At 48.3% G+C, this 27,687-nt stretch overlaps 1 protein-coding gene across 1 annotated transcript in view; it reads right to left on the bottom strand.

Annotated features, from left to right (window-relative positions):
* LOC132815145 (anion exchange protein 2-like) overlaps window positions 1-25,658 on the bottom strand; it is a 260,861-nt gene extending 235,203 nt beyond the window's left edge. Inside the window, exon 1 of the mRNA XM_060823950.1 lies at window positions 25,592-25,658. The gene's annotated coding sequence lies outside the window, so the exon portion shown is untranslated. The remainder of the gene's footprint in view (window positions 1-25,591) is intronic.
* Window positions 25,659-27,687: the final 2,029 nt, after the last annotated feature.

Here is a 27,687-nt window from a genome sequence, read left to right as displayed (position 1 = left end):
ACACACACTGAAGGGGGCTGGCAGTGTCAACTGAGAAATCTAGAAATATGGAGGCACAGTCTCCAGGTAAGGGGCTCATCATTTAGGACTATGATAAAGAGAAATGTCTTTACTCAGACGATGGTGAATTCTCCGGAACAGACCACATCTAGAATACAGTGCACACTTTTGGTCTCATCTCAGAAAAGATATTACTGGCTAAGACAGTGTGCAAAAGGAGAAGGGTCACTGGACCTGAAATGTTAACTCCTATCTTCACAGATGCTGCTGAGTTTCTCCAGCAATTTCTTTTTCGGTAAAGGTTCATCAGACTTGTCCCTAGGATTGTGGGACTGTCCTCTTAAAACAGATTGGACAATTGAAACCTGTAATGTCTAGAGGTTCAAAGAATGAGAGATGTCCTTATTGTAACGATGGGAGAAAATGTCCACCCACAGCATGGCCCCAAAGAACATGTCTGCCTAAGCCACAACAGAAACTACCCAGAGTACCTCAGTCTTGATCAAACAAGCTAACTAAGACACTAGGCACAGGAGATGACTCAAACCACTTCAAGACGGGTAATACACCTCCCAAGACAGCCTAACAATAGTCTTCCTCCCATCTCTGTAAGCACAACTGCTCCCGAAGCCCTAAGGGCAGCCTCGCTCCTCACACATACTAGAATTCCACAAAGAGTGCTCATACTGAAATGCACCAAAGGTACATTGCTTGTGGACTAACCACAATGGAAACCTAGGGTGAGAGACATGCGCACCTACTCTCACAGAGGATCAGAATCTGCTGACTCAGTCGCGGACTGATTGCTGTTACCGGACGGTTGATTGTCCTCCCGTTGATTATGTTTTACTCTAGATTGTACTGTAATTACTGTACCCCTACAAAACTGCCTGTTCCCACTGCTCAAGGAAGAGAACCCTCAATCTATCGGAATTGAATCGATTGTCATGTGTACCGACGCACAGTGAAAAGCTTTGTCTTACGAGCAATACAGGCAGATCACAGAGTTAAGTAGTATAGTCGGTAAATATTAGGTAAACAGCGGCAAAAACAAAAACACAGGAACAGGCGAATGCTAAGAGTTTGAGAGTCCATTCAGTATTCTAACAACAGTAGGTAGAAACTGTTTCGAAACCAGCTGGTAAGTGTATTCAGGCTTCGGTACCTTCTCCTCGATGATACAGGCTAAAGAAAAACGTTGGGCAAAAGTGAGGACTGCAGATGCTGGAGATCAGAGTCAAGAATAGAGTGGGGCTGGAAAAGCACAGCAGTTCAGGCAGCATCCGAGGAGCAGTTTCCTGATGAAGGGCTTTTGCCCAAAACATCAATTTTCCTGCTCCTCGGAAGTTGCCTAATGTAGAAAAACGTTGCCAGGGTGGGATGGATCTGAGAATGCTGGCGGCCTTTCCTTGACAGCGGGCCTGGCAGGTGGATCCTATACATGGGAGGTTGACCTTTGTGATTGTCCAGGCGGAGTTCACCACTCTCTGCAATCACCTCTGATCTTGAATGGTACAGTTGCCATACCAAATAGTGATACATCCAGACAGAATGCTCTCAATGGCACACCTATAAAAGTTGGCAAGGGTATTTGCCGTCATGTCAAATTTCCTCAGCAGCCTGAGGAAGAGGAGATGTTGTTAGGCTTTTGTAACCAGTGCATCCACATGAAGAGTCCAAGAAAGTTTGTCGTGGATGACCACTCCCAAGAGCTTGACAATCTCCATCATTCCATCTCTGTGCTCTTAATGTAATGGGGGGCATGAGTAACATCCTGCTGAAAGTCAGTAAGGAGTTCCTTGGATTTGCTGGCATTGAGAGCTAGGTTCTCAGTGCACCATTTTTCCAGGTCTTCCACTTCCCGTCTGTAGTCCGTTTCATCGCCATCTGAGATTTGATCGACTATGGTGGTGTCATCAGCGAACTTGTAAGTGGCATTAGTCTGGTATATGGCACACAGTCATTGGGTATATACAGTGAGTACAGTGGGGGGCTGAGTACGCACCCCTGGGGGGGGGGGGAGCTCCAGTGTTGAGTGTTGGTGAGGATGAAATATTGTCCCCAATCTTCACTGATAGTTTTCTGACCCACAAGCCACAGAGGATCCAGTTGAAGAAAGTGGGGTTTAGTCCAAGGTCAATAAGTTTAGTAATCAGAGCACCTGTTTAGACTGTCAGCCTAGTCAATTTCTCTTCCAATGACATTGCTTGTAATAAACAGCTTGTCAATTTCACCCGATCTGCACGTATGTGAGATCACTGTTCAATTAGATAATTTCTCCAACAGAAAGCTATAAAACACTGAAAGGGATGGACAGAATGAGTGAAGGTAAGATATTTCCCCTGGTTGGGGCGTCTAGAAACAGGGGTGAGGGAAAATTTTAAAATCCATTCAAGGTCTGAGATGAAGTTCTTTCAAACTCAGAAGGTTGTAAACCTTTAGATTTCTCCACCACAGAGGGCTGTGGAAGTTCAGACTAGTATGTTTAAGGTAGAAATTGATAGATTTCTAATTACTAATTCTGCCCTAAGGGTTGTGGTGAGTAAGAGACATTTAATGTTCAGTCAGCCACAGCCGCACTGAATGGTGGGATAGACTGGACAGGCTGAATGGCATGCTCCTGTTACTATTCCCTATTAACAAAATATGACACTGACCCACAGCAGGAGACATTCAGACAGGTGACCCAAAGGCTCAGTCAATGTAATTGGTTTTAAGGAGCGTCTTCAATGAGAAGAAAGAAGAACAGAATTGCAGAATTTGAAGATCATATGAGGAAAGGCTGAGGCACTTGGGGCTGTTCTCATTGGAGAAAAGAAGGTTTAGGGGAGATTTGATAGAGGTGTACAAGATGATTAGGGGTTTAGATAGGGTAGACACTGAGAACCTTTTTCCGTTAATGGAGTCAGCTGTTACTAGGGGACACAGCTTTAAATTAAGGGGTGGTAGGTATAGGACAGATGTTAGGGGTAGATTCTTTACTCAGCGGGTTGTGAGTTCATGGAGTGCCCTACCAGTAGCAGTGGTGAACTCTCCCTCTTTATGGTCATTTAAGCGGGCATTGGATAAGCATATGGAGGTTATTGGGCTAGTGTAGGTTAGGTAGACTTTGGTCGGCGCAACATCGAGGGCTGAAGGGCCTGTACTGCGCTGTATTTTTCTATGTTCTATGTTCTATGAATCTAGGGCTGCATGACCTGAAGACAGGGCTGTGAATGAGTGCAGTGTTAATTCAGATCAGAGTTCAGAATTAGAATAGCGCAGAGAGCTCAGAAGAGGCTTTAAAGGAGATTGTGGAGAGAACAACAGCCGATGCACCAATCTGCAAACAGATTAGACAACCCATTTTCAGAGTCGAGCTTGTCAGTATTCATGGGATCGGACTCAAGCAGAGCTCTGAGCCATCAGAGAAGAGAAAAATGGGGAAAAGAATGATCAAAAATAGCACAATCTAATCTCGGCTTAACCACTGAAAAACTAACTATAACCAAATTGAGACTACCTCAACGGATGGAAACATCCGGAGAAATTACAGTTTTGATGCAAGAAGGAGTTATTTTAAAATATGTCAATAGCGGATTGCTCACTGACCAGAATACCCACAAACAACACGGGAGGAAATGACAGCTTTTAATGACTTGTGTCATAATCTCAACAGGAGGTTCAACAACTCTTCTTACGTCAAAGGGACAGTGTCGAAGGAGCTTTACTCTGTGTACAACCCCATGGTCAAGCTTTATATAATACCTTTATCAGAATGAAATGTCTCATGGTGCTTCACAGGAGCACAGGTACGATACCGGACACCACAAAGCTAAATATTTGCTGGGAGAGGTGGAAGCCTTTGTGTGGTTCAAAGGACCAAGGTGAGTTGGAGAGAGAAGGAGGGAATTAGAGAGTATCTGGGGCACATCTAACTGAAGATACAGCTGCTGCTGGTGAAGCAGTTATAATTGGAATTGCATAACAGGCTAGAACTGGAGAAGCATAGAGACTATAAGACAGAGGGGCAGAAGGAGGTCATTCAGCCCATCAAGTCTTCTCCACCATTCAATGAGATCATGGCTGATGTGACAATCCTCAGCTCCTACTTTCCTGCCTTTCTTCTATAATCCTTGATTCCCTTACTGATTAAAGATCCGTGTATCTCAGCTTTGAATATACAGAGGAACCTTGATTATCCAAATATCACTTGTCCAAATTTCGGATTATCCAAAGAAGATCTCAAGATCCCAATAGAAACATCACATCAAAGAGGTGTTTCCAACACTGACAGTGCCTTTCGTTTACAGTGATTAAAGGTGAACTCGGCTTACTGAAATGCTGCTGAGAACAGTCCTGGACATCAGTGGGAGCTCAGACACAGTCTCCAAATGACTGACCGCCCACACTCAGTGAGTGCAATCATATCACATCAAGATGGGCTGCACGGTGAGTGGGTGTGGGGGTGGGATGGGCCAGGTGGGGCAGGGCAGTGCCCCTCACTTTGAGGGGAGGGTGGTGGGTAGGCATGCAGTGGAGGTGGTGCAGGCCAGTGCAAGGGTGCGTGAGGTAGGGCTTCACACGGTGGAAGGGAGGTAGTGGTTGTGGGGCAGTGGAAGGCTGTCCCGAGGGTGGGGGAGTCCAGTACTAGAGGACATAGGTTTAGAGTGAAGGAGGAAGGTAGAAAAGGGATCTAAGGGGCATCTTTTTCACGCAGAAGGTGGTACGTGTATGGAATGAGCTGCCAGAGGATGTGGTGGAGGCTGGTACAATTACAACATTTACGGGGCATTTGGATGGATATATGAATAGGAAGGGTTCGGAAGGATATGGGCCGGATGCTGGTACATGGGACTAGATTGGGTTGGGATATCTGGTCGACATGGACAGGTAGGATCGAAAGGTCTGTTTCCATGCTGTACCTCTCTATGATTCTCTCTCTCCGCTGAAGTTCTACACAAGAGTGTAACCTGTACACCTCTTCCTCAGATAATCGTGCCAGCATTATCCCGAGACCAAAAGTGGAACTTGTCAAAATGTTGCAGTAAAAAGTTGTGTGTGTGTGGCTGCATGCATACGTGTGCTATTTGGAGACTCATCCCTCAAAGGCATCAGCAGTCTTACTGTTGGCGTCCAGTCCGGCAGCCAGGAAATGGGAGGGGGGGGGGCTGGACAGAGTTGGGGTGGGGGGGAGGGGAAGAGTTGGACATGATTGGGGTGGGGTTGGACAGGGTAGCAGGGCGGGTGGGGCAGGGTTGGACAGGTAAGGGGGGGGGTTGGAGAGGGGGCAGGGTTGGACCGTGTTGGCGGGTTGGACTGGGGCATGGGCTCGCGCACGGTGTGCTGCTGCCGAGTCTCCTGAATGGGGTGCAGACTTAGCAAGTGCTCACTGTGTAAATCCCACTGAGCCGATTGGGTGGGTGGGAGTGGGGGTGGGGGTCAGGGGAGCAGGTCGTGGGAGGTATCAGCGATGCTCAGCTCCCTTACACACAAAAGTGTGTATCTGCTCAGAAACAAACCCTGAGACAGAGAGATGGAGCAAGGCAGGCAGAGCGAGGGAAAAGAAAACTTCAGAAAACTCCAAACACCAGAGGAGAGGTATTGACTCAATTAACTGAATAATCAATTATCTGAACGAAATACTGCCTGCTCATCTTGTTTGGATAATCGAGGTTCCTCTGTACTTGATGATTCAGCCTCTACAACCTTCTGTGGTAAAAAAAAATCCACAGCTTTGCTACCCTCAGATGAAATTCCTCAATTTCTGCGTCTTAAATGTGTGAATCTTAACGCTGAGATTATGCCCTCTGGTCTGAACTTCCCCACAAGGTGAAACAATCTCTCTGCATCCATCATATCAAGTGCCTTAAGAGTGTTATATGTTTCAATAAGGTCACCTTTCATTCTTCAAAATTCCAAGAACAAACCCAACAATTCAATCTCTCCTCATAAGTCAGTCTTACCATAGCTGGTGTGAACCTGGCTAACCTTCTCTAGACTGCTCCAGTGCCACTATATCTTTCCTATTTATGGGACCCAAAACTCCACAATATGCCAGTTGTGATCTGGCTGGTACCTTGTGCAGACTTCACAAAACTTCTCTACTGTTATACTCCATTCCCTCTGAGATAAAGGTTAACATTCCACTTGCTTTCCCTATTACCCACTGAATTTGAATGCTAGCTTTCTGGGATTCATAGATGAGGATTCCCAAATCCCTCTGTTGCATAGCTTTCTGCAGTCTTTCTTCACTTAAATAACCTTCAGCTCCTCTCTTCTTCCTGCCAAAGTGCATAACCTCATATTTCCCCACATTATATTCCATCTGCCAAGATTCTGCCCACTCACTTAAGTTGTTTATATCCTTCTGAAGACTCCTGTTTCACCCTTACCGCTTGCAATCCCACCTATTTTTATGACAGAGAAAGCTGAAGGAGATTACAGAGATAGGGAGGAGTGTGGTAATGAAGGAATTTGAAACCAAGGATGACAATTTTAAGATCAATGAGTTGTTTGTCTGAAATCAAAATAGGTCAGCGAGCACAAGGGTGATCAGGGAACAACAGCTTGGTGCAAGTGAAGACAGAGGCAGCACAATGTTATAGGATATCGCGATTACTGAGGATAAAATGTGGGACAGCAGCCAGGAGGTTTGAACTAACTAAGTGCTGGGTGTGGACCGATGCCTATAAGTGTTGGCCTTCAAATGAATTAAGATAGCATCTACTGCTTCTTGTGAAAGAAAATTCCAGTTTTCCAACTCTCTGCACAAATAAATCTCTCAACTTTTCCCCCTGAAAGGTGTGGCTATGATTTAGAGGCTACACAACATACTCATAACCAGCAGCAAACATTTCTCTCTAACCATCCGATTAATTCCTTTCAAAATCCTGATATCTCTCCTTAACCTTTCACACTCTGAGGGGATAGTTTATATAGGCTCTCCTCTAAAACAAACAACTCCAAGCCCTGATAACATTCTCATGAATCTACACCACACTCCTTTTAAGAGCCCAGAACTGTACACAGTGCTCCAAATGTGGCTTGCTGATAGTCAAAGTCATAGAATCAGAGTCATACAGCATGGAAACAGAGCTTAAAAGTGTGTTGCTGGAAAAGCGCAGCAGGTCAGGCAGCAAAGGAACAGGAGAATCCAGCAACACATTTTTAAGTTCCGATCTCCAGCATCTGCAGTCCTCACTTTCTCCCAGCATGGAACCCTGTACTCAAACTAAAACATGCCTGTGTTTAGCCACCTTTCCTATTCATGTATTTATTCAGATGTATTTTAAATGTTATAACTGTACCTGCATCTACCACTTCCTCTGATAGTTCATTCCACACATGAAACAGCCTGTGTAAAAATGTTATCGTTTACATCCTTTTTAGAACTTTCGCCTCTCACTTTAAAACTATGTCCCCTAGTTTTGAACTCCCCCACTCTGAGGAAAAGACCTCTGCTATTCACCTTATCTATGCCCCTCATGATTTTATAAACCCCTACAAGGTCACCTCTCAACCAATTATACTCCAGTTAAAAAAGTCCCAGCCTATCCAGCCTCTCCTTATAACTCAAACCTGCCAGTCCCAGCAACATCTTTGTCAAACTTTCCTGAACCCTCTTCAATTTAATAGTATCCTTCCTATAACAAGGTGATCAGAACTCTACCCAGTACTCCAGAATACACCTCACCAATGTCCTGTGCCTCACCATAACCTCCCAGGTCTTCTACGCAGATACCTGAGCAATGAAGACAAGCCTTCTTAACCATCCTGTCTACCTGTGAAGCAATTTTCAAAGAATTATGTACCTGAACTCTTAAGTATCCCTGTTCTACAACAGTACCCAGTGCCCTACTATAACCTGTATACATCCTGGCCTGGTGTGTTTTATCAAAACACAATACCTCTCATTTATCTAAATTAGACTCCGTTTACCACTCCCCAGCACATTGATCCGATTGATCAACATCTCTTTGTAATCATAGATAACCTTTTTTAGTGTCCACTGTACCACCAATTTTGGAGTCATCCACAAACTTACTAACCATCTCTCTTAAATTCGCATCCAAATCATTTAAATAAATGACAAAAACAGTGGACCCAGCACCGGTCTTTATGGCACGCCTGCTGGTTACAGGCCTCCAGTCAGAGAAACAACCCTCCACCACCATCTCTCCTACTGTCAAGTCAATTTTGTATCTAATTGGCAAGCTCACCCTGAATCCCATGTGATATAACTTCATTAATTAGTCTACCATGCAGAACCTTTACAGAAGTCCGTGTAAAGGAAGGTGAGGCCTTCAAATACTGGAGATCAGAGTCGAAAAGTTTGGCACTGGAAAAGCACAGGCAGCATCTGAGGAGCAGGAAAATCAGCTTTGGGGATAAGCTCTTCATCAGGAATGCGAGGGGGGGGTGGCGGGTGGTGAGGGAAGCAGACTAGGAAGATGCAAGTGGGGTTGATAATGACATGGCAGAGGGGACGGTGGAGCAGATAGATGGGAAGGATGATGGGACAGGTCAATAGGGCAGTGTCAAGTTGGAGGTTTGGATCTGGGATGAGGTGGGAGGAGGAGAGGTGAGGAAACTGGTGAAATCCATGTTGAGGCCATGTGGTTGGAGGGTCCCGATGCAGAAGATAAGGCTTTCCTCCTCCAGGCGCCACATGGCTAGGATTTTGGGGTAGAGGTGACCCAGGACTTGCATGTCCTTGGCAGAGCGGGGGGGGGGGGGGGGGGGGGGGGGGGGGGGGTGAAGTTGAAGTGTTTGGCCACAGGGTGGTGGAGCTTGTTTGGTGCGTATGTTCCAGAGATATTCCCTGAAACGTTCTGCGAGTTGAAAAGTCCTGTCTGCCCAATATAGAGGAGACCACATCAAGAGCAACAGACACAGAAGATGAGATGTTTTGGATGTGCAGGAAAATCTCGGTTGGATGTGGAAGGATCCTTTGGGGCCTTGGATGGAGGTGAAGACGGAGCTACGGGCACAGGTTTTACACTTCTTGTACTGGCAAGGGAATATCCCCGGTTTGGGGGGGGGGGGGGGGGGGTGGGGGAGGAGGTAGGAGTCGGTGAGTTGGAAGTAGATGTCTGTGTTGAGTCGGTCACCAGAAATGGAGATGGAGAGGTCCAGGAAGGGAACGGAGGTGTCTGAGATGGTCCAGGTGAACTAGAGGCCAAGTTGGAAGATGTTCAAGAGGTTGATGAACCATGGGAGTACAAGGTGGCACCGATACAGTCATCGATGTCACAGATGAAAAGATGGAAAATGGTGCCGATGTAGCTGTGGAAGATGGACTGTTCCATGTACCCAAAGAAGCAGGCATAGCTGGGGCCCGTGCGGGTGCCCATGGCTACCCCTTTGGTCTGAAGGAAGTGGGAGGATTTGAAGGAGAAGTTGTTGCAGGTGAGGACCAGTTCAACCAAATGACTAAGTGTGTCAATAGACAATAAGTGCAGGAGTAGGCCATTCTGCCCTTCGAGCCTGCACCACCATTCAATATGATCATGGCTGATCATCCTTAATCAGTATCCTGTTCCTGCCTTATCTCCATAACCCTTGATTCCACTATCCTTGAGAACACTATCCAACTCTTTCTTAAATGAATCCAGAGACTGGGCCTCCACTGCCCTCTGGAGCAGAGCATTCCACACAGCCACCACTCTCTGGGTGAAGAGGTTTCTCCTCAGCTCTGTCCTAAATGGTCTACTCCGTATTTTTAAGCTGTGTCCTCTGGTTCGGCACTCACCCATCAGCAGAAACATGTTTCCTGCCTCCAGAGTGTCCAATCCTTTAATAATCTTATATGTCTCAATCAGTTCCTCTCTGTGTCTTCTAAACTCAAGGGTTTACAAGCCCAGTCGCTCCAGTCTTTCAGCGTAAGGTAGTCCCGCCATCCCAGGAATTGACCTCATGAACCTACGCTGCACTCCCTCAATAGCCAGAATGTCTTTCCTTAAGTCTGGAGACCAGAACTGCACACAGTACTCCAGGTGTGGTCTCACCAGGGGCCTGTACAGCTGCAGAAGAACCTCTTTGCTTCTATACTCAATCCCTCTTGTTATGAAGGCCAGCATACTATTAGCCTTCTTCACTACCTGCTGTACCTGCATGCTTACCTTCATTGACTGGTGTACAAGAATACCCAAATCTCTTTTGTACTGCCCCTTTACCTAAATTGATTCCATTTAGTTAGTAATCTGCTTTCCTGTTCTTGCCACCAAAGTGGATAACCATACATATATCCACATTAAACTGCATCTGCCATGCATCTGACCACTCACCTAAACTGTCCAGGTCACCCTGTAATCTCCTAACATCCTCCTCACATTTCACCCTGCCACCCAGCTTAGTATCATCAACAAAGTTGCTAATGTTATTACTAATACCATCTTCTATATCATTTACACATATTGTAAAAAGCTGCGGTCCCAGTACTGATCTCTGCGGTACCCCACTGGTCACTGCCTGCCATTCCGAAATGGAGCCGTTTATCACTACTCTTTGTTTCCTGTCAGCCAACCAACTTTCAATTCAAGTTAGTAATTCGCCCCCAATACCATGCGCCCTAATTTTGCTCACTAACCTCCTATGTGGGACTTTATCAAAAGCTTTCTGAAAGTCCAGGTACACTACATCTACTGGATCTCCCTCGTCCATCTTCAGAGTTACATCCTCAAAAAATTCCAGAAGATTAGTCAAGCATGATTTCCCCTTCATAAATCCATGCTGACTCTGACCTATCCTGTTACTGCTATCCAGATGTGTCGTAATTTCATCCTTTATAATAGACTCCAGCATCTTTCCCACCACTGAGGTGTCGGTGGAGAGGTACTGGTTGGGTCGATGGGAGAACAGGGACTGGATGTCCATGGTGAAGATGAGGAGCAGATGGCTAATTGGAGTTCAGTTATCCTGGTGGCTGGTTTTCTGTCTGTAGCAAACACTACATTGGACAAACAGGCAGAAAACCAGCCACCAGGATACATGAACACCAACTCGTCACAATAAGACATGACTCTCTCTCACTAGTTTCCTTACATACGGATGAGGAAGGACACCACTGACTGGGACAAGACATCTATCGTAGTTCAAGCCAAACAGAGACATGCACAAGAATTCCTAAAAGCATGGCATTCCAACCGGAACTCTATCAACAAACACATCGAATTAGACCCCATCTACCATCCTCTGAGAAAAGGAACAGGAAGTGACTTCACCACAGGAAATAACATCACCAGCCCAAAGAAACCCAAACATATAAAGCAGGAATTTTCAGCACTGCTTCACCTGTGGCCCACTGAAGATGTTACCTAGTAAGGTAACGAAACATCTGGAAATGAACCTTCCAGTTCAGCGAGCAAACCTACATCCATTTATCCACCTCTATATTTTCTAAGGCCTCCAGCACTTCCTTTACTGATTTGTAAACTATGTTCAAAACATCAGTATTTATTTCCCAGAGATCTCTAACCTCCATTTCTTACTTGTTGATCTTTAAGGGGCACTATTCTCTCTCTCTATAGTTGCTCTTAATGTACTTGTAGAATGAGAATCTCTTTGGATTATGCTTAACCTTATCTGCCAAGACTCTCTCACATCCCCTCTTTGCCTTCCTGATCTCCCTCTGAAGAATATCCTTGCACTCTTCATATTGTTCAAGAGAGATTCATTTGATCCCAATTGGCTATGTCTATGATTCTTTATTCTTGACTAGAACCTCAATGTCTATGTTCATCCATTGTTCTCTAATCCTACCAGCCTTACCCTTCACTCTAATTGGAAATAATGACTCTGAACTCTCATCATCTCACTTCTAAAAGCCTCCCATTTATCAGTCATCCCTTTACCTGCAAACAGTCCACTCCAATCAACTTTTGAAAGTTCTTGTCTCATACCATTAAAATTTACCTTACTCCAATTAAGAACTTTATTTTTTATGGAAGGCTTATCCTTGTCCATAACTGTTTTAAAACTAACAGAATTATGACAATTAGTCCCAAAGTGTTCCCAACTAACACTTCAGTCACTTGCCCTGCCTTATTTGTCAAGAGAAGGTCAAGTTTTGTTCCTTCTCTGGTAGGTACATTTACATACTGATAAAGGAAGTTTTCTTGAATACATTTAACAAATTTCTCACCATCCTAACCTTTAATACAATGGTAGTCCCAGTAATTGCTTAGAAACTTAAAATCCTCTAGTACTACAACCTTAATCAAAAATGTCACTCTCCTTCCACTTTTGCATCCCTTTCTATAGCATCTAAAAGCCAGTTCTGTCCTTCCCTCAGCCAAGTTTCTATGATAGAAATGACATTCCAGGCCCACACTCCCACAATCATATAGTTTAATATAGATAAGTGTGAGGTCTTGCACTTTGGGAAGTTCAATAAAGGTAAGATTGTCACAGAGATTGTCAGGGCCTTACGGAATGTAGTGGAATAAAAGGATCTTGGAGTTCAGGTTCACAGTTCACTGAAAGTGGAGTCACAGATAGACAGGGCAGTGAAGAAGATCTTTGGCACACTGGCCTTCATCAGTCAGGGTATGGAGTATAGAAGTTGGGAAGTTATGTTGCATTGTCCAGAACATTGGTGAGACCTCACTTGGAGTATTGTGTTCAGTTTTGGTCACCTTGCTATAGGAAGGATGTTCTTAAACTGGAAAGAGTGCAGAAAAGATTTACAAAGTTGTTACCTGGACTCAACAGTCTGAGTTATAGGGAGAGGTTAGACAAGCTAGCAGTTTTTCTTCACAACGTAGGAGACTGAGTGGGGCTCTTATAGAGGTATATAAAGATCATGAGAGAAATGGACAGAGTCAATGCACTCAGTTTTTTTTTCCCAGGGTTGGGGAGTCAAGTGCTAGAGGGCATCAGTTTAAGGCAAAAGTGAGTACTACAAATTAGAGTCAAGATTAGAGAGTGGTACTGGAAAAGCACAGCAGGTCAGGCAGCATCTGAGGAGCAGGAAAATCAATGTTTTGGGCAAAAGCCCTTCATCAGTTAAAGGTTAGAAGGGAAAGGATAAAAGGGAACCTGAGGGGTAACGCTTTTTTACACAGAGGGTGGCACATATTTGAAATGAGCTACCAGAAGAAGTGGTTGAGGTGGGTACATTTACAATATTTAAAAGGCATTTGGACAAATATATGAATAGGAAAGGATTAGAAGGATATGGACCAAATACAGGAAAATGGGGTTAGCGTGGATGGACATTTTGGTCAGCATGGACTAGTTTGGGCCAAAGAGCCTGTCTCGGTGCTGGAGGTCTCTGTGACTCAATGACATGCTCCGAGTTCATCAGCTTTAGCGGTAAGACCCTTACACTAAAATAAATGCAGTTTAATTCTTCAGAGTTTCCTCCCTCTCTGACTTGCTCTTGTCTGCCTCTTCTAACTAAGTTGCTCTTATCTGATTCAAAACCATCCATCTGCCTTTCTAGTTTTACTGCTACTACAGAATCCCCCTACAACCCCTCTCTACTAGTTTAAAGGTTCCTGAAGTAGAACAAGCAAATCTCCCCACCAGACTATTGGTCCCTTTCCAGTTCAGGTGAAATCTTGCCTCATAAGAGATCCTAATGATCCAAAGTTGTGAATCCTTGCATACAGCATCATCTCTTCAGCGACTGATTTATTTACCCGATCTTTTTATTCCTAATTTCATTAGAACACAGCACCAGGTGTAAACCAGAGATTACTACCTTTGAGGTTCCACTTTTTAGCCTTCTACCAAACCTCTTATATATGATCCATGGATGTCTTTTAACTTGCAAAGAGAATTGGGTACACATTTGAAGGAAACAAAATCAAAGGTCTAAGAGAAACAGCAGTGGAATGGGATTACTCAATCTTCCACAGAGCATAAGTACGTTCAATGGGTCAAATTGCCTCTTTACATGCTGTGACATTGTGATCCACACTTTTCAAGATCAGATAGAAATTCTGAGTGAATCTAAAGCTGAAGGAACAGCTCCTTATGTGAAGCTGGCTACAAAATTCAAAGTGATGACATTTTTTGAATGTTTTCTAAACCTATAATTTTCACGTCCAAGGAATGTAAAATACTAGTTTCCCCTGGGGAAGGATTCCTGAAAATGATGAAAGTGTCGACCAGGAAGAAACTAATTCAAGCCAGACAGTAACCATTACTTTAATCACAGATCAATCACTGCCAACCACCTGGAGAGTGCAATTCACATTCCCCAGGCCCAGAACAATCTGCTCCCACTCACTCACCTGAAAACAGATACTGCTGAGTTCCTCCCCAGAGAAATCGGAGTTTCTGGAGATAGAGTTAGGCACCACACCTTGGGAAAGATACTCAGGCCCTTGAACCTGCTCCAACATTTTATATGATCATGGCTCAACTCATCACAGCCTCAACTCAGTAAGAGTCAAGGAAGTAGATACAGAGAAAATATTTAATACCTTAATGTTTCCACAGATAGCTCAATTCCACAACCACCTTTAAAGGAAAAGTACCTTCTGGCTGGGTAGAAGGCAGATCAGGTAAACACTCAAACAGTAGCCTGGCCTGTGATGGCACCTCTTATCCCTTTACCAACATAGCAAACCTGAGCATTATCAGAGGGGAGAGCAGACAAATGAAAGAATGGGAAAATAATTGGTGCTTTCAAGGAGACTGAAAGGCAGCAGAGGTAACAAAGAGGAGGGGTACAACAGACCCAGGACAAGACAGCAGAAGGTTCACTCACTAATAATTGCAAATATCTCCCTGGACTAACAACGAAGGGCAGAGTTCTCCTTTAATCTTAATCATATGTGTGCAGCATGCAGCTGTCATCCTAAACCTTTCCAGATATTTTATACTAAGAACTTCCTGAATAAAACTCTTTTTGAACAAACTTATTCAGTGCCACTCACACGTCTTCAGAAAATGAAGACCATGCCCACATGCAGCAGGACCCCTATTCTAGATTCGAACTTGAGTTGAGAAACTGGCAAAAAAAAACATAATGACCCCTTTAACAAGGAGAAAGTGAGGACTGCAGATGCTGGAGATCAGAGCTGAAATTGTGTTACTGGAAAAGCGCAGCAGGTCAGGCAGCATCCAAGGAACATGAGAATCGACGTTTCGGGCATAATCCTTCTTCAGGAATCCTGAAGAAGGATTATGCCCGAAACGTCGATTCTCCTGTTCCTTGGATGCTGCCTGACCTGCTGCGCTTTTCCAGCAACACATTTTCAGCACTTTAACAAGGAGTCTAACCATCTCTCCATTGCTGAATCCTCCCATGATAAACATTCTGGCAGTGGATTAGTATAACTCCAACAACTGTTTGATATTAACCATGACAAAGTAGCCTACTGGATTAGCGCCTTATCTATCACCTTAAACGCTCACTCCCCTGAGCATCAACGCAAGAGGCAGCAAGATGTACCAACTGTAAGATGCACTGCAGCAACTTGCCAAGGCTCCTTCAACAGCACCTTCTGATCCTGCAAACTAGACCAGCCAGAAGGACAAGAGCAGCAAGTACATGGGAATACAAGTTCCCCTCCAAGTCACTCACCAGGCTAGCATTTCTGTTCAGAAGGAGGGTTACTGGACTCAAAATATTAACTCTGCTTTCTCTGCGTAGATGCTTCCAGAACTATGGAGTTTCTCCAGCAATGTTTTGTTTGTTGCAGATTTTCAACATCTGGAGTTCTTCTTTATTGTGTTGCCTGTCCCTAGTTTCCTAGAGGGCAGTTAAGAGTCAAACATATGGCTCTGGGTCTGGAGCCACACATAGGCCAGAACAGGCAAGGGCGGCAGATTTTCTCCCCAAGAGGCATTAAACCAGATGGGCTTTTAACAACAATTAACGGTTCTGTGGTTATTAGGCTAATTTTTTATTCCTGATTTTTATTAAGTTCAAATCTCACCAATGCCATGGAATAACTTTTGTATACTTTGGGATAAAATCCCTACAGTGCAGATAGAGGTCATTCTGCCCACTGAGTCTGCACCAAGCCTCCAAAAAGCATCCCATCTTATCCCCATTATCCTGCATTTACCATAGTTAACACACTTAGCATACACATAATACAGCAATGTAGTATCAACAATTCACCTAACTTGCACATGTTTGGATTTAGAGTCATATAGCACAGAAAGAGGCCCTTCAGCCCAACTCATCCATGCCAATCACAGTTCCCAAACCAAACTTGTCCCACTTGCCTGCATTTGGCCAATATCCCTTCAAAACTTTTCTATCCACATATTTGCCCTAATGCCTTTTAAATGTCATAATTGTACTCACTTCTGCCATTTGCCCTGACAACTCATTCCATACATGCACCACCGTGTGAAACGCTGCCCTCAGGTCCCTTTTAAATCTCCCCTCACCTAAAACCTATGCCCCATAATTTGGATTCCCCTACACTGGGGAAAAGACCATAGCTATTCACCTTATCCATGCCCCTCATGATTTTATAAAGTCACCCCTCAGCCTTCTGTGCTCCAGGGAAAAATGTCACAGCCTATCCCTTTCAGTCATACTTTCCAGTCTCAGTAACATCCTTGTAAATCTTTTATGCATCCTTTCCAGTTTAATATCATCCTTGCCAAAGAGGACAACCAGAATTTAAAATAGAAGTACTTGGATTTTAATTAATCTGGTGAAGGTCTTTTTAAAAAAAAAGTCATGAAAATCACTTGGACATTATCATCATTTCTCAGAATGCTTCAGCCAACTGTCTGGCAGAAACCCTGTCACGTTCATGAATAAATTGCTTATACTGAACAGAAAGTGCTCGAGAAACTCTGCAGGTCTGGCAGTAACTGTGGAAAGAACCTAAGTTCTGATGCATGGTCACATTAAACTCCAAACATTAACCGTGTTTCTCTTTTCACAGATGCTGCTAAAGCTGCTGAGTCTCCCCAGCACTTTCTGTTTTTAGTTCAGATCTCCAGCTTCTGTGGTATTTTGCTCTTAATAAAATGTTTATAATGTTGAGTTTATGGCAGATAACCAGAAGTGATTGGGTGCAAATATTCAAGTGTTTTGAACTGAGAAAAATTAAGCCATCAGGATTGTGAGAGATTCATACCATCAGACGCAGAAAGAATCATAAAAATTCATCTGTTTTGTTAGTTTCTCTACTTTTTGCATAATAAACTTGTGTTCTCTTGTTGAAGAGCATCTGCAGTTTCTTGTGACTAACCACCATGTGAACAATTACAATATTTAAACATACGATCTATCAAGTCAGGTTTCATTCTGGGATCTGCCCTGTTTAGTAATGACATCAGTAGGCAACATTACACAACCATTCTCAAAGGTAATTAAGGAAGGACAATTAAAGCTAATGACACCCATATCCCATGATGAAATGAAAAGCTCCAGTCTTACATCATATATTTTACACTATGAGATGTGGAGCATTAAGTATCATTGGTCACAATTCAACTGGACATTTGTACAAAACTTCACATGACAACCACTGGGTTTTGCCGGCTGTGAGCAACAATGCAGACATGTCTGGACTTGAGAAACTAACACATGGTAAATAGCCAGCAAAAACACAGACAACTAAATTGTATATTTGTATCTTCATGTAATTTTCAACCTACCTCAAAGATCACAGACAACAATATAAGATTACTGAGCTTGTCTGGAACTGTTTAGGACAAGTGAGCCCATGTCTGTGTCAACAGCAAAGAGGTCAAGATTCTCTCCATCCTGAGGACAAATTTGGAATACAAATGACTGTGTTTAAATAAATCGAGCCGCATTCTGTGTAGGGCACTTTCACAATCACTCTCTCAGACAGTGTTTTGGAGTTACACTTGGGCTGGATTTCCAGGTTAACCCTCAAAATTACAGACCCAAAGGGTAGCTTTGACCTTTAACTTTGTGCTTACTCGATCAGGCACCAGTTACAATTTTGAGGGAATGATGTTACAATTGGTCTCAGCACCTTTTGGAGTCAGGCATGACCCAGCCAGGTGCCATTCCTAATCAGTGCAGTCAAGGCAAAGTCTGCTGCCCTGATTCTCCCCAGACAACCATCAGCTCTTTGGAAGCGTAATCAGTCTAAAAAATCATAACTAAGGGAGGCAACTTTATCAGAATGTGGAGATTGGGAGAGAGGGGAAGGATTTATCAAAGTCATGCACACTCGCAGAATTTATACTCAACTTTTGGATGAACCTTCAGTTCTGTCCCCACCACCCAACCCATACGGGAGGGGTGAGGGGTTCATTGTCCAGCCTTTTCCTGTATGTTTCTTTGTCACATCAGCTCAGTCTCGGTGGATGTACCTTCTACTTCCCAGGTCCTGAACTCTGGAATTCCCTCCCCCCCCCCCATCTTTCTGTAGTTCTCCTGCTTTAAACAGACTCATTCAAACCTCCCTCTGAGCAACATTTTATCAAGACCTTCTACTGCAGCCTCAGGCTCAAACTTCTAATTGGCAATGATTGCCTGTTGAATACTTTATAGCAATAGAGTCCCAGTGACAAGACAGACTATTATTGTGTATAACAGACGTAATTTTCTTTTTGGAACTACTGAAAGTTGGACTGCAAAACACAGTTAAAATACTGTACTAGGAGAATTTTGCAACTTGAAAATCAAGTGCCACATCTTTTTGTTTTTTTCCATGAATGACTGTGCATGCATTTTGGGTTTGTGATGGGGTATAGTTTAAGCTGCGTGGGCAGTTTGTGATGCAGAGTGACACCAACAGCGTGGGTTTAATTCCCTCACTGGCTGAGGCTATCATGAAGGTCCTGCCTTCTCTACCTCTCCCTTCGCGTGCTGAGATGTGGTGACCATCAGATTAAACCACCACCAGCTGTATACAGTTCTCTGGGACTATAGCAACTTTACTTCTTACTTCTAGTTTAAGTTGCTCTGTAGATTAAAATCCTTTCTTTTCTCTGTCATTTGTTAAAGTTAAATTAGTTACTATAAATAGTCACTTTTTGTTAATGACGGAACCATTTCAATAAGTTCATGGTTGACCTGACATCCCTCACATCCACTTTCCTATGTTTTCCCCATAATCCTAGATTCCACGACTGATGAAGAATCTATCTCAGCCTTAAATACAGAGGAACCTTGATTATCCGAATGAGATGGGTGGACACTATTTCGTCCAGTTAATTGATTATTCGGTTAATTGATTCAATGCCTTTCCTCTGGGGCTCGGAGTTTTCTGTTAGGAAACTAGGCAGCAGCACACCGCAAGCGAGCCTCCCACCACCACACATCCAACACAATCCTCTCCGGGTCGGCCGCACTGGACATTAACAACAACGCTGCTGTTGCCGCCTTTTGGGGGATGAGTCTCCAAATAGCACGCGCGCACACACACTCCATTTTACTGCAACTTTTGACAGGTTCCACCTTTGCCCTGTACAGGACAACTTGGAGAGACTATCTGGGGAAGGGGGGTTTATGGTACATGCCTGCGCAGAACTCCAGGGAAAGTGTGTGGGAAGGGAGAGAGAGAAAAAAAAGAGAGAGAGAGGGCGGAAGGTCAGTCATTTGGAGACGGAGCCTGGGCTCGGTAGCATTTCAGTAAGCCGGATTCACTTTTAATCACTGTAAACAAAAGGCGCGATCACTGTTGGAAACACGTCTTTGATGTAATGTTCCTATTGGAGGTTTCCTTCAGATAATCAGATATTCGGATAATTGGTATTTGGATAATCGAGGTTCCTCTGTATACACAAGGACTGTGTTCCCACAACTCTCTGCGGTAAGCAGTTCAAAAGACTCTTAGCCCTCAGAAAAAACATTCCTCATCTCAGTATTTGAAGGTATGCCCTCTGGTCCCAGACTCTCCCATGAAGGAAATCATTCTCACAGCAAATCCCTGACAAGCCCCTTAAGAACCCTTATGTTTCAATGAGATCACCTCTCATCCTTCTAAATGCCAATGAGTAGAATCCCAACCTGTTTATTCTTTATTCATAAGACAATCCATGTCTTCCAGGGATCATTCTCGTGAACTTTGTCTGAACTGCCTTCAATTAAATAATTTGTTTTCTTAAATAAAGTGCTAATTCTACTCACAATACTCCAGATGCGGTTCTACCACCACTTTGTACAGCTGCAATAAGACTTGCCTACTCTTAAACCTCAACCCCCTCAAAAATTGGGCCAACATTTGATAAGTCATTCTGATTACCTGCTGTCCCTGTGTGAGTTTTATACAGTTACCTCAAGTCCCTTTGTGTTCTAGCTTTCTGGAGTTTTTCACCATTTAAATAACTGTTCTTCTGTTCTCCCTTGCAAAATGAAGAATTTCATATTTTCCCTCATCATACTCCATTTGCCAGGTTTATGCCTGACACTTAATTTTTTAATCTCTCTGTGAACTGATTTTATCCCTCCATTAACTTGGCTTTTCACCTAACTTTGTGTCGTCTACAAATTTTGCTACAGAACTTTTGGCAGTTAAGTCGCGATATCTTGTCAATAAAAATTAATCCTCTTCTTAAGAAGTTATAAGTAAACAAACATTAGGCCAGAGAACTAACATCGAATACGCAGGCCCTGTTTGAAAGATGGTGGGAATACTGATTTATAAATCGGTCGAAGAATCCTGATTCAGTTAAGAAAAGGTTAGACAAGTACAAGCAGAAAATAGCATAAAAGGATACGCTGACAATAAGATGGCGAGTGTAGGAGGAGGAATGTGTGGAATATAAACACGTCCAGATTAATTATATCAACTGTTTGTGTTGTAAACTCAGTGACATTGTTTGTACGCCAATATCAGTAATCAGTTGTTCTTTAACGGAGAGCCAGTCTGATTTAGTAACACCACCAATCAGGTACAAACTGATTCTGGATGTGCTGGATTTACCTGACCTACTCTGTATACCCATCACCACATTGTCAAACAGAGAATCAGACAGACAAGAAATACTGGCTCCTTCTTGTGAGTTTCCATGTCCAGGACTTGCTGGGTTGTCACATTTATGTCCAATGTAACACTAATTGTAGTACACAGAGTAATTAACAATCGTAAAGCACTCTAGTATATCCTGACAAGGCAATAAACAGCAGTCACATCCAGACCAGGTACACTGGCATCACACACCAGTGTCATGTCATGCTAGGCATTCCACCTCCCCCCGCCCCCATCGCCCCCAGCTCACCAGGAAACCTCTCACCCATGATCTTTGTTAACACTGCACAGTTCATAGGATATCCCTACCCTCCCCTCCCCTCCCCACCCCAGGTTCAGCCTCCTATCCCACCCCCACCCCCCCCCCAGATCCTTGCCAGACTCAGGCTCATCCCTCACTCCTAGGAGCATCACTGTCACCCCTCACCCCAGCAACAGACCCTCCAACATCTCCCAGGGGCCACGATACAACCCCCAACTCCAGGATCCACATTACCCCCCCAACCCCCAGGATCCACATTACCCCCCCACCCCCAGGATCCACATTACCCCCTCAACCCCCGCTCCACCCCCCAGGATCCACATTACCCCCACAACCCCCCCCCCCCGCCACCCCCAGGATTCACATTACACCCCCCACCCCCAGGATCCACATTACCCCCCCACCCCCAGGATCCACATTACCCCCTCACCCCCCCCCCCACCCCCAGGATCCACATTACCCCCTCACTCCCCCCACCCCCCAGGATTCAAATTACCCCTGCAATCCCCAGGATCCACATTACCCCCCCCCCACCCCCAGGATCCACATTACCCCCTCAACCCCCCCTCCACCCCCCAGGATCCACATTACCCCCCCAACCGCCCCCCACCCCCAGGATTCACATTACACCCCCCACCCCCAGGATCCACATTACCCCCCCACCCCCCCGGATCCACATTACCCCCCTCACCCCCCCCCACCCCCCCGGATCCACATTACCCCCTCACCCCCCCCGGATCCACATTACCCCCTCACCCCCCCCACCCCCCCCCGGATCCACATTACCCCCTCACCCCCCCCCACCCCCCAGGATCCACATTACCCCCCACCCCCAGGATCCACATTACCCCCTCACCCCCCCCCACCCCCCAGGATCCACATTACCCCCCACCCCCCCCAGGACTACATTACCCCCCCCCACCCCCAGGATCCACATTACCCCCTCACCCCCCCCCACCCCCCAGGATCCACATTACCCCCTCACCCCCCCCACCCCCCAAGATCCACATTACCCCCTCACCCCCCCCTCACCCCCAGGATCCACATTACCCCCTCACCCCCCTCACCCCCCAGGATCCACATTACCCCCTCACCCCCCCCACCCCCCCAAGATCCACATTACCCCCTCACACCCCCCACCCCCCAGGATCCACATTACCCCCTCACCCTCCCCCACCCCCCAGGATCCACATTACCCCCCCACCCCCAGGATCCACATTACCCCCTCACCCCCCCACCCCCCAGGATCCACATTACCCCCTCACCCCCAGGATCCACATTACCCCCACCCCCCAGGATCCACATTACCCCCTCACCCCCCCCCACCCCCCAGGATCCACATTACCCCCCCACCCCCAGGATCCACATTACCCCCAGGATCCACATTACCCCCTCACCCCCCCCCCACCCCCCAGGATCCACATTACCCCCTCACCCCCCCCCACCCCCCAGGATCCACATTACCCCCTCACCCCCAGGATCCACATTACCCCCTCACACCCCCCACCCCCCAGGATCCACATTACCCCCTCACACCCCCCACCCCCCAGGATCCACATTACCCCCTCACACCCCCCACCCCCCAGGATCAACATTACCCCCTCACACACCCCACCCCCCAGGATCCACATTACCCCCTCACCCCCCCACCCCCCAGGATCCACATTACCCCCCACCCCCAGGATCCACATTACCCCCTCACCCCCCCACCCCCCAGGATCCACATTACCCCCCACCCCCAGGATCCACATTACCCCCTCACCCCCCCCCACCCCCCAGGATCCACATTACCCCCTCACCCCCTCCCACCCCCCAGGATCCACATTACCCCCTCACCCCCCCCACCCCCCAGGATCCACATTACCCCCTCACCCCCCCACCCCCCAGGATCCACATTACCCCCACACCCCCCCACCCCCCAGGATCCACATTACCTCCTCACCCCCCCCACCCCCCAGGATCCACATTACCCCCTCACCCCCCCCCAGGATCCACATTACCCCCACACACCCCCCACCCCCCAGGATCCACATTACCCCCACACCCCCCCACCCCCCAGGATCCACATTACCTCCTCACCCCCCCACCCCCCAGGATCCACATTACCCCCTCACCCCCCCCCCCAGGATCCACATTACCCCGTCACCCACCCCCCCCAGGATCCATATTACCCCCCCATCCCCAGGATCCACATTACCCCCTCACCCCCCCATCCCCCAAGTTCCACATTACCCCCTCACCCCCCCCAGGACCACATTACCCCCCCACCCCCAGGATCCACATAACCCCCTCAACCCCCCCCACCCCCCAGGATCCACATTACCCCCTCACCCCCAGGATCCACGTTACCCCCTCACCCCCCACCCCCAGGATCCACATTACCCCCTCACCCCCCCCCACACCCCAGGATCCACATTACCCCCTCACCCCCCCCCCCCCCCCACACCCCAGGATCCACATTACCCCCTCACCCCCCCCAGGATGCACATTACCCCCCCACCCCCAGGATCCACATTACCCCCTCACCCCCCCCACCCCCCAGGATCCACATTACCTCCCCACCCCCAGGATCCACATTACCCCCTCACCCCGCCCCCCAGGACCACATTACCCCCCCACCCCCCAGGATCCACATTACCCCCCCCCACCCCCCCCCCCCCCCAGGATCCACATTACCCCCTCACCCCCCCACCCCTCAGGATCCACATTACCCCCTCACCCCCCGCCCCCCACCCCCCAGGATCCACATTACCCCCTCACCCCCCCCCACCCCCCAGGATCCACATTACCCCCTCACCCCCCCCACCCCTCACCCCCCAGGATCCACATTACCCCCCCACCCCCCAGGATCCACATTACCCCCTCACCCCCCCCAGGACCACATTACCCCACCACCCCCAGGATCCACATTACCCCCTCACCCCCCAGGATCCACATTACCCCCTCACCCCCCAGGATCCACATTACCCCCCACCCCCCAGGATCCACATTACCCCCTCACCCCCCCACCCCCCAGGATCCACATTACCCCCACACCCCCCCCCACCCCCCAGGATCCACATTACCCCCTCACCCCCCCCACCCCCCAGGATCCACATTACCCCCTCACCCCCCCCACCCCCCAGGATCCACATTACCCCCTCACCCCCCCCCACCCCCCAGGATCCACATTACCCCCTCACCCCCAGGATCCACGTTACCCCCTCACCCCCCACCCCCAGGATCCACATTACCCCCTCACCCCCCCCCCACACCCCAGGATCCACATTACCCCCTCACCCCCCCCAGGATGCACATTACCCCCCCACCCCCAGGATCCACATTACCCCCTCACCCCCCCCACCCCCCAGGATCCACATTACCTCCCCACCCCCAGGATCCACATTACCCCCTCACCCCGCCCCCCAGGACCACATTACCCCCCCACCCCCCAGGATCCACATTACCCCCTCACCCCCCCCACCCCCCAGGATCCACATTACCCCCCCACCCCCCAGGATCCACATTACCCCCTCACCCCCCCCACCCCCCAGGATCCACATTACCCCCTCACCCCCCCACCCCTCAGGATCCACATTACCCCCGCCCCCCACCCCCCAGGATCCACATTACCCCCTCACCCCCCCACCCCCCAGGATCCACATTACCCCCTCACCCGCCCACCCCCCAGGATCCACATTACCCCCTCAGCCCCCCCAGGATCCACATTACCCCCCCACCCCCAGGATCCACATTACCCCCTCACCCCCCAGGATCCACATTACCCCCTCACCCCCCAGGATCCACATTACCCCCCACCCCCCAGGATCCACATTACCCCCTCACCCCCCCAGGATCCACATTACCCCCCACCCCCCAGGATCCACATTACCCCCTCACCCCCCCAGGATCCACATTACCCCCTCACCCCCCCAGGATCCACATTACCCCCCCACCCCCAGGATCCACATTACCCCCTCACCCCCCAGGATCCACATTACCCCCTCACCCCCCAGGATCCACATTACCCCCCACCCCCCAGGATCCACATTACCCCCTCACCCCCCCACCCCCCAGGATCCACATTACCCCCTCACCCCCCCACCCCCCAGGATCCACATTACCCCCTCACCCCCCCCCCAGGATCCACATTACCCCCCCACCCCCAGGATCCACATTACCCCCTCACCCCCCAGGATCCACATTACCCCCTCACCCCCCAGGATCCACATTACCCCCCCACCCCCAGGATCCACATTACCCCCTCACCCCCCAGGATCCACATTACCCCCCCACCCCCCAGGATCCACATTACCCCCTCACCCCCCCACCCCCCAGGATCCACATTACCCCCTCACCCCCAGGATCCACATTACCCCCTCACCCCCCAGGATCCACATTACCCCCTCACCCCCCCCCCAGGATCCACATTACCCCCCCACCCCCCAGGATCCACATTACCCACTCCCCCCCCCCCCCCGGGGGTCGGTACCTCTCTCCCTCCTGAACTCTCTCTCTCTTTCTCCGATCTCCAGCCGCTCCCGCACTACGTCCCCACCTCGCGCTGTGCGTGCGCGCTCACGGTGAGCGCGCCGTCGCCGTGCACGGAGCAGGCGGTGGAGGGAGGTCGGGGCGCGGGGGAAGGGGGTCATGTGACCTGTAGCTGATGACCTGGCAGTGAGCATGTGCGTGATGGTCAGATCCACCCAAAGCAACAGCCTCCAGCTGCTGCAGGAGACACACAATCACACACTGCATTTATATAGCGCCTGGAACGTTGCATCAAGTCCAACGTCCTGCCTGGTAAAAATAATGACTGTAGATGCTGGAAACCAGAGTCTAGATTAGAGTGGTGCTGGAAAAGCACAGCAAGTCAGGCAGCATCTGAGGAGCAGGATTGTCAACGTTTTGGGCAAAAGCCCTTCATCAGGAATAGAGGCAGGGAGCCTCCAGGGTGGAGAGGTAAATGGGAGGGGGGGGTAGGGAGAAAGTAGCATAGAGTACAATAGACGAATGGGGGTGGGGATGGTGGTGGGAGGTCAGAGGGGAAGGTGGAGTGGATAGGTGGGAAGGGAGGTAGGCAGGTAGGATGGGTCATGGGGACTGTGCTGAGCTGGAAGGTTGGAGCTGAGGTGAGGTGGGGGAAGGGGAAATGAGGAAACTGGTGAAATCCACATTGATGCCATGGGGTTGAAGTGTTCTGAGGTGGACGATGAGGCATTCTTCCTCCAGGTGTCGGGTGGTGAGGGAGTGGCGGTGGAGGAGGCCCAGGACCTGCATATCCTTGGCAGAGTGAGAAGGGGAGTTGAAATGTTAGGCCACAGGGTGGTGGGTTGATTGGTGCGGGTGTCCCAGACATGCACCCTAGAGTGCTCAGCGAGGAGGTGTGCAGTCTCCCCAATGTGAAGGAGACTGTATCGGGAGCAATGGATACAATAATGATATTGGTGGATGTGCAGGTACAACTTTGGATGTGGAAGACTCCTTTAGGGTCTTGGATGGAGGTGAGGGGGGAGGTATGGGTGCAGGTTTTGCAATTTCTGCAGTGGCAGGGGAGGGTGGGTTGTTGGGGGGTGCGTGGACCTGACCAGGTAATCACGGAGGGAATGGTCTTCGCAAAAAGCGGAAATGGGTGGGGAGGGAAATATATCCCTGGTAGTGGGGTCCGTTTGGAGACGGAAATGTTGTTGGATGATATGGTTTATGTGAAGGTTGGTAGGGTGAATGGTGAGCACAAGGGGCGTTCTGTCCTTGTTACAGTTAGAGGGGTGGAGTTTGAAGGCAGAGGGGTGGGATGTGGACGAGATGCGTTGGAGGGCATCTTTAACCACGTGGGAAGGGAAGTTGCTTCTAAAGGAGGCCATCTGGTGTGTTCTGGTGGAACTGGTCCTCCAGGGAGCAGATATGGCGGAGGTGGAGGAATTGAGAATATGGGGGTGGCATTTTTACAAGAGATAAGGCGGGAAGAGGTGTAATCCAGGTAGCTGTGGGAGTCGGTGGGTTTGTAAAAAAAAATGTCAGTGTCAAGTCAGTTGTCATTAATGGAGATGGAGAGGTCCAGTAAGGGGAGGGAGGTGTCAGAGATGGTCCAGGTGAATTTAAGGTCGGGGTGGAATGTGTTGGTGAAGTTGATGAATTGCTCAACCTCCTCGCAGGAGCATGAGGTGGTGCCAATGCAGTCATGAATGTAGCGGAGGAAGAGGTGGGGAGTGGTACCGGTGTAACTATGGAAGATGGACTGTTCTATGTAGCTGACAAAGAGACAGGCATAGCTGGGGCCCATACGGGTGCCCAAGGCTACCCCTTTGGTCTGGAGGAAGTGGGAGGATTCGATGGAGAAATTAAGGGTGAGGACCAGTCCAGCCAAATGAATGAGTGTCAATGGAAGGGTACTGGTGGGGACATCGGGAGAGGAAGAACTGAGGGCTTGGAGGCCCTGGTCATGGCGGATGGAGGTGTAGAGGGATTGGATGTCCATGGTGAAGATGAGGTGTTGGGGGCCGGGGAAACGGAAGTCTTGGAGGAGGTGGAGGGCGTGGATGGTGTCTCGAACTTATGTGGGGAGGTCCTGGATTAGGAGGGATAGGA

This window comes from Hemiscyllium ocellatum, chromosome 4, assembly GCF_020745735.1.
Source record: "Hemiscyllium ocellatum isolate sHemOce1 chromosome 4, sHemOce1.pat.X.cur, whole genome shotgun sequence".
Classification (NCBI taxonomy): Eukaryota; Metazoa; Chordata; class Chondrichthyes; order Orectolobiformes; family Hemiscylliidae; genus Hemiscyllium; species Hemiscyllium ocellatum.
The sequence above is the reverse complement of the archived record's forward strand: the minus strand, read 5'-3'. Positions and strand labels throughout refer to the sequence as shown.